The sequence below is a fragment of the Acanthaster planci genome, linkage group LG07 (genome assembly GCF_054643075.1).
Source record: "Acanthaster planci isolate LZ-2023a linkage group LG07, COTS_SCS, whole genome shotgun sequence".
NCBI classification, from domain to species: domain Eukaryota; kingdom Metazoa; phylum Echinodermata; class Asteroidea; order Valvatida; family Acanthasteridae; genus Acanthaster; species Acanthaster planci.
In genome coordinates, this window is record NC_141783.1 from 18193932 (window position 1) to 18206024 (window position 12093).

Here is a 12093-nt window from a genome sequence, read left to right on the forward strand (position 1 = left end):
GTAGGGTTGATTTCTCTTGAGGCTCTTGGCTGGTTGGGGCCGGGTGAGATAGCTCAGGAGTTGTTGAGCTGTGTTGTGGTTGCGGCCTTGGAAATGTTGGAAATTGTTTGTGATACTAGAAAATTGTCATGTTTTTTGCACTTCATTTTATTTGGCAAGTTTGGTAGCTGTTTCGCAATCTCCCAAGTGTTAACAATTTACTGTGTTTTTATCATAGGTTTTGTGGTTGCTTTGAGTGGCCAGTTTGTTGCTTTCGTGAGTGCCTTGATTTGTCAAAGTATGTTTTCAGAGGTGTGATTTGGGTTAGGGTTTCCTGTTAAATGGTCACTCCTTTGTATGTGGCCTATCCCGCCATAACAACATCGTGCAAACAAGGAGTTGTTGTCTTGGGCCACTCCAGTTTGATATCTCTTTCTGGTTCTGGTTCTGCAGTTCTGCCTTTCTTGCCAACTATTTTGACAACACGGAGCATCTTCCACAGATGGCGTTCTAAATCACTCATCAGGCCTCCACTCTGTTTTGCTGCGCAGTGCTTGTGAAAATCTTCTAGTTCCATGTTTGAAATCTCCCCCTGCCTTCTTTTGTTGAACATGAGGTTGCATGGAGTGACTTGGTTCAATTTCTGCCAAGCCGGTCCGATTTGTTTGCCCCGAGCACCCTGGAGAAGTTGAGCTTCCTGGTTGCAAGCTTCATAAAGGAATGACAACATTTTGACGCCATCGGCATTTGTTGGGAGAATGGTTACTTCGTTGCACTTTTCTTGATGTAGTGTTATGTGTGCAGACACTAGTTCTCGCCAGTTCAATTCACACAACCGCAGAAACTTCTCACCCGTTCCACTTTGTGTTTTTTTGGCGGGACTCCAGGGCAGTTCCTTTCAAGACGAGTGCACACTTCTTGACAGAATAGCCAATCTTTAGTGCTGGTGAAGGAACTTTATACAACTGTTTGTCTTCTGCGAAGCCAGCAATAGGCCTATCGTGTGCGGCATTGACAATATCAGAAAGGTTGTGTGGATGCACAAATGATTCAAGGGATGCATGTGGTTGCTGGGTTTTCTTTCGGAGTTGTATGACGAGTCGACCCAATTCATGTACCCTGTTACCGATGTAGCCATGCTGATCTACATTGTGCCCTAGTTTCATGTGTTCACGCTTGGCTAATTCAACAATCAACATGTCATTCTTGACTACCAAAGCCATATCATCTCTCTTCATTGGACTAAGAACCTGATTCAGCTGGAATGACATGCCAACAGGAGGAGGTTTTTTTTAAATCATTAGATAGTGTTCAATCCCACCTTAAAGCCAACAAAATCTACAGGAAATAATTCAGTGAAACACATGAAATACTGATCTTGATACCAGGCATACATGTACTTGCTGGTTTGATTTTTTTGTATTCCAATTAACCTTTGTTGTAAAGTGTGCAGTTCGTCATTTGTAATGGAAACACAGTGACTGATTAGGTGTGTAAATGTAATTGGTGATTGTTTGCAGTATAATCAGAAATGAATGAAGACAGAATACAAAAAAATTGCACTTCAGCACCTGACAGTCGGGCATTTCTGTGTGACCAATTGATTTGTCATTACATTAAAATTTCTTTGAAGAACTCAATCTCCAGGTTTGAACCTTACATCATCTAACCTTGAATGTCTGGAATGCATGGAAATAGGTTACACAGTACCCAAATCTGTTCAATACCTTAAAATACAAAATTAACACTTTCAAAATGCTTCCCTTTAAATATAAAATACCAAAAATATGAAATTCGCAAAGCAGTAAACAGTAAGTGAGTATTATACAAGCACTCGCTGTAAGCATCAGTTTACTGCACATCTTAATCATCTCATCATAAACAGTGTGTGCCCAATAGCATCAAACCTTGTATTTGGAAGAGAGCTTTGAAACATAAATGTACATGTACATTATCTTAGCCTTGAGTTGAGTAGAAGTGGCTGTTTGAGTCTTGACCCTGAGAAGAATTCTTCTTGGCCGGGGACATGCCTGTTGATCAGGAATCTACATGTAGTGAGTCCAGTTGTGCCCATCACTGATTAGATGATAAGGCATTTGGCTACTTAATAACCCTTCAATTTACATGTCACATAGCCCCTAGTGGGCTTAAACAATAAGAAGTTGGATGGCTACCCTATGACCAAGAGGGCAAACAGGCTCAGAGGGACACCCGAGCAGATGGCTTAAGACCGGGCGGGACCCCACTGTCAACTCTTTGCTGAAGTCGGACAGCCCTTGTTTGCATGTAACGCCGCCTACAGGCAAACCCCCTCTAATTAAAAAACAACACAATAATCGATAACAAAAACATAAATTTCAACACTGAATATTAAATATTATATATTGCATTCGTGCAAGATTCCCAAGACGTTAGTGAAAGTAAGTAAAAACTAGTTGTGCGAGGGTGCTTTTCAAGAGAAATAAAACAACTATTGACCACTGGTGTCTTGGGCCAAGACTAGCCTTCCATCATCAATGTGATAAAAGTTCACTAACTATTCAAGCTACAAACAGTGGATAAGCAAAATGTTACTACTCTCAATCATAAACATACCATAGAATGACACTTAATAAAGTAACAGAGAGAGTGGCCAAATCAAAAGTGCTTCTTATTTTTATCTAATGGATTGAAGTGTACCAGTGACCGAATAATGTCAATTCAATTGACATTCCCGATTAGTCCCTTGGACTTGAACCCCAATTTTTCGCCACATTAGATACAAATTACAATGTATACATTTAGCTGCAATCATGTAGAAACGACAAAACTACTCAAGCATTGCTCGCACCTTTTCGGGTGTAACAGTCAAATCACTAACATCACTGTTATAGGTTCATCACTGTTTGTCATTACATCGAGTGCAAATGTTTGACATAGCAGTTTCCATTGTGGACTTTTTGCTCTTGTTAGTGTAGTGTACATTTCAGTTCACTTTAAAATTAAATGCGACAATTAACTTTTTGTCCAAGGTGTCACTCTTTCTTATATTGAAAGGTTTGATATTTTAAACATCGTCAGTGCGTCAAAGGAGAGGATTAAGGTATACATAAACACGTCAAGGTCAAGAGGTGAAATCTTAAAAGCCTTAAGGCACGGTATCGTACTTCTCGAGTGGCACTCGCTTGGTGTAGACTACCTGATAAAATTTCTTTTCCTCTTTGATCTCAATATTCACAGTTTTCTTGTTTCTTGTTATTTTGTATGGATCAGTCACTTGTACTTTACTTGGGCCCTCTCTGCTCACCATTTGAGACATAGTGTCAAAATCAACGAGGAAACGGTTCCTGTCATTCAAAGTAATGCCTCGGACCTTACAAGGAGTCAGGTTGCCACTCTTGTCTGGTTTGGATACTTTGTAACCATAATTCTTGGGACCTCCTGACACAAACGTAGCAATATCGTTATCTGAGTCCAATTCATTGGTCAGCTCGCCTTGGAAATCGCCAATCTCCGGCTCCAGTTCACCCTCTCAACTGACGTAAATCACGCTGTCGGTATCGTAATACAGAACCCTACAATCAAGTTTTTCCAACAGTTCGTACAATTCAAGTTGAGCTTGACACGTCGTGTGGGCAGCCAGGATCACGTTGGTCCTCCCCGATGGTTCCACAAAGTCCTCCGTGTGTTGCCACTGCACCTCCACCATCTCCTCGTTGACAAAGTTAGTGCTCTGAACCTCGATGTCATCATGCGTCATCATGTCGAGGTTTTCGTTAGGGTCTTTCAAGTACAAAGTCTTCGCCATGTTCGGTCGCGGCCCAAACTTCCCCAGAAACTAGAGAAGGGCAGAGAAGAAAACAAACTTGTTATTTATCATACGTGCACATGTGTATGTGATTTAAATGAGGAAACTGAATACATGTATAGTAACCAAGATCCACCCAACAGTGCGTTTTAGAATTTCACCAGAACCACTACAAGCGACCAATTCTTTTAAAACGAGGGAAAATGTTAATTTCTTAGTGAAACGTTCTAAGCTGAAAATAAGACATAGGTTACCTGTTAAGCATCAGCTTGGCTATGGCCCTCAATCCTGGGTTCTTCTTAATGTTGCCCCATTCCAACAGTACCCCTTCCTTGTCAAAGTACCGCTTGATGTACTGATGTTTCTGCTCGTCCGTCTGACACCAGGAAGGCCAGTCGCTCGCTTCCTGCTTCATTTTGAGGAAAGCATTGACCTAGTCGGCAAAGAGACCACCCTCTTTCGTGTCTGGATCGTAAATGGGCACTTCGTCAAAGTGCCAGACTTTGTAGATTTCTATGAGCTTGTAGCCTTTTGTCCATTGCTTTTTGTAGCTCCAGAGTGACCCACATGCCGATCAAGGAGTGTTCTTCGTCGCTGTGTTGGCACGGAGAATGTTGTCGGGTTTCGGCTCACTTGTCGCACGGGAAACATCAAGCGACCTGATGCCTTGTATGGGATTATGGCGTGATACAAGCCTCTCGGAGAAGTACCTTGCATTTAATCAGACCCTCGTACTCGCTGACATCACCAAAATTCCTTCAGACCGAAGGCGCCAGGAAGCGTAGAGAGGGCCATGGGTAAAAAGTTGGAGTCGATAAATTTCATGTTGGTGGCTGGTACAGTGATGCTCATGATTGTGGCCCCGTTGAGAATGACCTCAGGTAGTACAGCATTGTCGTACAAATACTGCAGAATGAAATACGAGTCGTATCCTTTGAAGTTGTGACAGAGAACGATGATACCCGCGTTCTGTTCACGAAAGAGCCATTTGCAGAATTCCAGCCATGTGGTGGGCCCTACAAAAAGACGCTTGCGCTTTTCACATTGTGAAAACGATGCCAATCGTTTCTCACTCAAGCATTTGGTACATACTTTGTGGGCAATGCAGAGATTTGGTTCGTGGATACCCGTTTCTTGCACGCATTCAAAATCAAAGAAGATGTAACTTGTGACGTCATCTTCACAGTTATCGACACTGTCTTCAAGATAATCTGCCTCATTGTCTTGCAGTACCGTTCTCCGCACCTGTGATCTTTGCCTCTGAAATGTCTACGGCTGACAAACTGACCGCAATCTCGGCACCTGAAGAGGGTCTGGCAAACTGACGTGCCCCGAGTGTTTGGCTTCAGGTGATTTTTGTAGCACGTGCCGGCACAGGTATGCTTCAAACCAATATTCAGCAACAGCTGCATGTGAATGCAACAGAGGGCGTTAAGTTCAATATTAAATCAACTGACATTGTCCCACTTCCTCAATTGAATCTAAATTTCCAGAAAAAAATTTCCAACATATAGTACCAAAGCATAAAATATCAGCAGTCGGGCAGTTCGGTACAAGCAATCTGAGGCAAAACATATATAAAGTGGGAAGTAAATATGTGTACTGCACCAGAGGTCTACTCTACTTTGAAGGTTTTTTTTGTCAACTTTTGTAAAAACTTAAAAAAAAACACTTTCCAGGTAGTAAAGAACATGATGTTGATGCAGGTCTTACCTGTGCAGCCATGTACACTCTCATTCTCAATGCAGGCGTGAGATGCAAGTACTCATACGTCAACTTGTGGAGACGTCAAAGTCCTGGAGAGTGTCGTTCCAGCCCCATGTCCCACTCATACAACTGAAGCAGTTGGGTCCACTCGATGGGTTGTTTGTTGTACTGTAAATAAAATAAAATGTGAACGAAGTGTTAAAGACGATTTCGTAAACAGCATGAGACCAGTCCTCAGGATTGTGCAGTTTGTGAATAACCCACATTCACTGATGCCTGCAAACAATGAAGAATGGTGCAAACTGTACCTATCATAAACTAGATTAAAAAGTTGAACTCATACAAGTGATGTGCACCATAAAAACGGACAAACAAATATCTACACAACTTCGAGTGGATGGGAAAAATGCAGCCCTTTTTCTGTTAGGGTATTGGTATTGCATGCACATTATACATGCACATTATACTAAGACTGACTTATGCAAAGCAGCCTTGTCTTGTTATGATAGCCAGAATTCTCAAAGTTATTTCTGGTTGTCTTGATGAGATAAGGGACATCACAGACAAAATATATACGTCTGGTCGTGTCAAAGACTTTGGGTGTGAAGTGCACAACCTCATCAGATGAACTGTGGTCTTGATGGAGACGACAGAATTTACGATTGGGCTATGCTCCATCAGAGACGAGGGCCCGCACCTTCCAGCCGGCTACCTCCAAATGAAGAATTGCCTCCCAAAGGCATGGAAACAGTTGGTGGCTTGTCACACCAACTGCTGGGTAATACCCAACTGGGGCATGCAGACTCGTGAAGATTCCGGTGTCCCATCAACACAAGGACACGGGTGGCAATGTCAGGCTCCGCATCACCCCTGCATTTCCTTTCAAAGCTGGCCAACTCGTTTGCCAGGCTCCCAACATCCGTGAATCCGATTACTTTGCCAGACTTTATCGAAACGACAAGACCGTCAAAGAGCAGAGATATACAAGCTTCATGGTCTGGCCTAGCATGAAGCTTGTAAGCCTTGACCACCCTTGCAAGCATATCAAAATTAAAGCGGGTCGTGTGGTTGGCGAAATGGCTGTATGGATGTAATGTAGATGGGTGTGGCAATCTGATGAAACCCGTCTGCCGGATCAGGTTATAGGCAGAGGATGATCTGTTTTGAAGCACAAAACAGGTTTCCCCTTCGTCGCCAATTCTTTTTCTTGCTCCCGCAACAGGTGAGCCGGGGTGTCTTTGCCCAGGGCCTTGATCATCTCAGAATCACAGCTTTGCATTGTTCTGCTGATCTGCGCATTTTGAAGATCGTCGACCCCAATACAGTCTTCACAGAACGTAGTTGCCACTCTTTCCTCCAAGGCATTTACTCGACGTTTCAGACTTCGCCTCTCCGTCTGCAGCTGTGTCACCTTCTGCTGTACTTGTAGCTGCTTCCTCATCATTTTCATATCTGGGATGGTGGATGATGGAGTAATTTCCCGATGGATTTTCATCGGCTGTTGGCCACGTAGGGCATTGAGATTAGACCTGTATATTTGACACACGTTACATCGAGGGCTCCAGTCACTCATCAGCAGGCATACACCCCTACCATGTCTGTACGCTCAGCAAACCGAGAATCGCTGGTGCAATCTGCATAACAGCAGTGTTTATTGCGTGGCATTTTGTCAGTGAATTTCACAATCCTACTCCTACCCTGCCTACCGATCCTATGAAGTGTAAACTAACTGATCGTTAGTCACGCTTACACAATTCTATCACTATTCTATCCCTTGTGTTCTCCGATAATCTGCTGTCGTAACACCTCTTTCTTGAAGATATGATTGCAGTTTGGTAACAGTCCAACTTTCAAAGTTGAAGTCCATGCACTATACCCATTCTAATTTGCAAGTTGGAGGCTATTTCGTGATCTGGCAAAACGTTTTCCACGCAATTTTGGATGGTTACGCTAATAAATGCACACAGTATCAATATCAAATCAGTATATTGTGCTCAATACCTTCCACAGCCTTTTATACGAGGCAGGAGGGTACCAGAGCAGGTACTGTACCAGATAGGACATTCACTGGCAGCCAGCAACGTTCACAGGTGTAACTGCTGGCTGCCAGTGAATGGCAGAATATCTTCAAACGTTTCACAACTTTGGCAAAACTTGGGCCAAGTTTGTCTGTTAGGAACATGGATCAGTGGACAATTTCTTGCACTCGTTTTTACCTCTTCAAATTTCCGATGAACCCATTTGACAGAGGACGGCAAAACATCCACCCCCATTTTGTGCAGCTTGCATTATCCCTTTCAGTGCCAGCCCTCTCTGTGCTATCCTCCCTTGAATACCAATCTACAGAAAGATAAGCTATTAGCTCGCTACCACAACCTCCATGCTTGCATACTGCCCTCTACGGATACTGTATAGACATAACGTGGCTTCGCCGTGCAGTGAGTGATGAACCAATACTGACATAATGGACTAGTTACAACAAACCTGTAATTAAATTGTAATTTAAACAAGACACAATTACCATTGTTTGACAGAATGTCAAATTTCCCCCCCCCCCCGGTCTGATTTTGGGAGACTTGGAAGCACCATGCTGGTCTGCTTCTACAGCAACATTGAAGAGGAGGGAATAAGGATTTCTTGTCAACTGAAATAAACATGAACAAAAATTGGCAAATCATTGACGCCTTAAAGGGATCTTAGGAGTGAATTGTCTCAAAGCATCCAAGGACACATTGGCTTATCGCACGTCTTGCAAGTCATGGAGGCTTGCTTTTGCCTAGCTTTGGTGCTGCAAACAATGCAGTTGCTCCTTTCCTCACTTTTGCCTGGTAATGCTGTACATCTTCTGACACACAAGGGATGCTCTTGTGCACATGTGTGGCACTTCCACTCTTCCCTATTGACAGTAGACCTTGGATCAAATAGTTGAACGTCAAATTTGACAGTGTGCGATTGGTGTGAAGATTATCATACGCTATTCTTGCATTTAGAACATGTATGTCTAGAAGAGAAAAAAAAAATTTTTTTCTACCATTTCACCGATCCGTGAGCATGTGCATAGTACAGACACTGTTGCAATGTGAGATCAGTTCCTCCCATATGCTTGTCCTACTCTGACAGTACAGTACATGTGTGTGGTTTACTGATGTTGCGATAACCTGTGGGACTGTTTTGGATTCCGTCTTTGAAATTGGCTGAGAGAAGTTTCAACTTCTTGGGTCAGGTTTTTTTCCTTTTAAGAGCTTCCTGTGAGGACAGAAGTATTCAACAGACATGACATACATGTATATCATTATATTAAACATGCAAGCAAACAAAACATGTGTATACAGACTACGCATGCGCTGTCTTGTAATAATTTTCAAGTGACAATTCAAAGAGGAGCTCCGTACAGAACCATTCTTGTAATAAACATTTGGCTTAGTTGATTTTTTTTTATCGAAGTGTGCTGCTATTTCCAGTCAGTGCAATGTTGTTGGAACCACTGATTCAAAATGAGTTGGACACAACACTGTCAGCCTATACAGGCTCTGATGACGTTACGAACGGCTGAGATTGCTGAAGGGGTGGTCATTGCTGGGTCACATACCGACCTGCCTTTTGACATTAAGAAGTAATGAATTTTGAAGGATGTAATGGCTTCTCTCACAAACTTTCAAGATGCAAGTAGTGCCAGTACCCATGCAGTTGGTCAAATGGGTACATTCGTAGGGGAATACTTGTTCCTGAATGAGTCATTTTATAAATTTTGGGTTCAGAAGTATCTCTTTTGTGTGTCCTCACAACACCGTGAAATCAAACTGAAATGTAGTTGAAATGTTCTGTTGGTAATAGTGATTGCAATCACTTTTGGGAATTGAAGAAAGTACTCTAAACTGAAAGAATTGTATGTCACATGTGACAGGGACACCAAAGATTGGACCTCAAATTCATAGACTGATCCATTCTTTAATGAGTCAGTGAAATGAAAAAAATGACACTGAAGAAAGAGTGCTCCCAAGTCAGTGGTTTGAAACTGGTACAGTGTCTCTAAGATGGAACAAAGTGCCCGACAAATATTGACTGCTCTGAGTGATCAGCTCAAGCTCATTCCACCCTTTTGAAGGCAATTTGTTGAGTGTCCCATTTTTTCTGAGGCGAGGGAGAATAAAACAGGATGTCCGAGGGAAACTGGTCTGCCTTGGCATTTCATTTTACCCTTGGCAAAAAAACTGCTTTACAGTTCACATCAGGAGGCTGGTGTTGATGCACCATTTGAAGCAGTCAGTATTTGTATAACACTTAACCTGGTGCAACAGGTCCACTCAGGATTATTAACACTGTTTCAGAAGGACCTGTACACTGGCTACTGAATCAAATTATCAATGTACAAATGTAAGTAGAAGTAATAGCGTACATGTAAATGGGTTTATGGGAAAGAGGCTGGTTGTAAGAATGTGAAGATCAGTCCATTACACCTGTTTTAAAAATTGCGGTACTTGATAAAAGCTCCCAAAAAAGCTGAAAAGCAGATATAATGAAAGTAACTTTGTGTTGCCGGACAGCAATATTTTGAAACTGGTCAAATGCCCGTGGGTTTATTTTGGACCTTTCAATCTCTTTGTTGTTCATGAAGATAAACTGCACGTGCTATTTGCTTGACCTGTGTGCATTACATGCCCTGAGTTGTACCGCCGTATACTTAGCAAACAGCATGTTATAACGCGCGTCGTGCTGGGCAAAAAAGAGAAAATCCAAAATTAATTGGTTCCCCCAGCACAAATCCATCCTTGGAAGTAGTTAATAGGAAAACCCACTGCTACATGTACATCTGACTTGAACCAGCCAGCCGACACCGGCAAGCTCAGTGGTCGAGTGGTTAAGATGTCTGCACTATTAAGCAGGAGGTTGTGGGTTTGAATCCCACCCAAGTACCCTTGTAGTTTTTTCCCAAGCCCTCGGGGGCAAACACTGAGTATACAGTGTTATAACACACCTCGGGCAGGGTAAAAAAAAATCCAAAATTAATTGATCTCCCCTGGCACAAATCCATCCTTGGAAATAGCATGAAAGCTGTGTAACACGTTGCGTTCTAAGCAGAAGGCATTCACTGAATGACCAATAAAATTGACAGTGGAAGACCAAGCCTAAGACAAGGATGACATCGCTTCTGACTTCATTGTAAGGCTGTTCGAAGGAAGTGCAGCGTGCATGTCAATGAATTCACGACCACAAGCGAGTGGAATATTCCTGGTGACTCCCGAAAGGAGGCCTGATTTTCAGATGAGGCAACAACTTGCAAAAGACTTCTACTCCTGGACAGTATACAAAATAATGCCCATAGGCTTTGAGGCAAGAGTGCTTGCAAATGAATACTCACCTTGTGTGGGGACACAGCACTGCCTCAGCTCAGGAGCCGTGGTTCCTGTTAGATCTGATGATCTCTTGAACCCAAGGAAGCATGGAAGATTTGACAGTCTGTTGAAACCACGGAAGATCTGACGGTCTGTTGAAATCAGGGAAGATCTGACACTCTGTTGAAACCAGGGAAGATCTGACACTCTGTTGAAACCAGGGAAGATCTGACACTCTGTTAAACCCAAGGAAGATCTGACAGTCTATGGGAACCAGGGAAGATCTGATGGTCTATTGAAACTAGCAAAGATCTGACGGTCTGTTGAAACCACGGAAGATCTGACGGTCTGTTTAAATCAGGGAAGATCTGACACACTGTTGAAACCAAGGAAGATCTGACGACAGTCTCCTGAAACTAGGGAACATCAGACAGTTTCTTCACCTTGCAGCATTCAAAGCAGCTGCATTCAGTGGATTATGTACCCGGCATTGGTCATCACCTAAGCGCTCGGATTCGTCAGGGGCTTTTAGGGCAAGTGTACACATGACTTCCATCTGAAATTTCCAGAGCGAGAACTGCATGTAGATTCAACAGCACTGAAAAAAGTTGAGGCCTGAAAGTGGCAGTCAATTGAGCTAGGGTACTTAAAGCTCATACTAGCAAAAAATATATGGAATTGCAAATAGGGCCTTTCCATGCTTGCTGAAGGAAAGTGGCATTTTCAAATTTCTGCCATTTTTTCTCCAACTGTTAAGTGTTTTGCTAATATCCCAACAGAACCTTATACCCGTAGCTAGAAATGTTTGGTAACACGGACACTGCAAGTTGGCTTTAAGCCTTGAGGATATTGAATGGGATGAAAAGTGGCAAACGGCCTACGTATTTTCTCAGAACTCCCAATTTGTCTTCTACCCTTTCCTGTGTTTTTACCATCTAAAAAACTCTTTTTCTACCCCTCAAGATCCCTCGAGGTTTTTTTGGGGGGGGAAAGAGGGGAGCCTGTAGGGTTTTGACGTAAAGGAAGGCACTTGCAAAGCTGAGGGGACATTTTAAAGTTGCAGGTTGCACCGTGAAGTGCCAGATATGCAAAGTGATGTGGGTAAATCCAGGAGTGAGGGGTCCAAAAGTGACATTTTTGTGTCCCTGTTACATCTGACCTTTGTTATTTAACATAGAAATATTACCAGAATTTATTTCAAACTATTACTTTTTATTTGGCAGGTATTTTTCATTAATTCATCACTCCTGGACAGTCATATGTCAGATGTCACAGGGACACAAAAAA

At 42.7% G+C, this 12093-nt stretch overlaps 1 protein-coding gene, 2 long non-coding RNA genes and 1 pseudogene across 3 annotated transcripts in view; 1 reads left to right on the plus strand and 3 right to left on the minus strand.

The window, feature by feature from the left end:
- LOC110980289 (adenylosuccinate lyase-like) overlaps positions 1 to 12093 on the plus strand; it is a 38086-nt gene that overhangs the window by 16695 nt on the left and 9298 nt on the right. The window lies entirely within an intron of this gene.
- On the minus strand, positions 2651 to 4202 carry LOC147798675 (uncharacterized). Its single transcript, XR_015425940.1, has 2 exons — positions 4021 to 4202; positions 2651 to 3796 (listed from the first exon to the last, which is right to left on the minus strand). It is a non-coding gene; the product is annotated as an uncharacterized LOC147798675 (long non-coding RNA).
- On the minus strand, positions 5036 to 10994 carry LOC147798676 (uncharacterized). The gene is made up of 3 exons (XR_015425941.1): positions 10833 to 10994; positions 5480 to 5641; positions 5036 to 5172 (listed from the first exon to the last, which is right to left on the minus strand). It is a non-coding gene; the product is annotated as an uncharacterized LOC147798676 (long non-coding RNA).
- Positions 5801 to 8315, minus strand: LOC147798677 (uncharacterized; annotated as a pseudogene).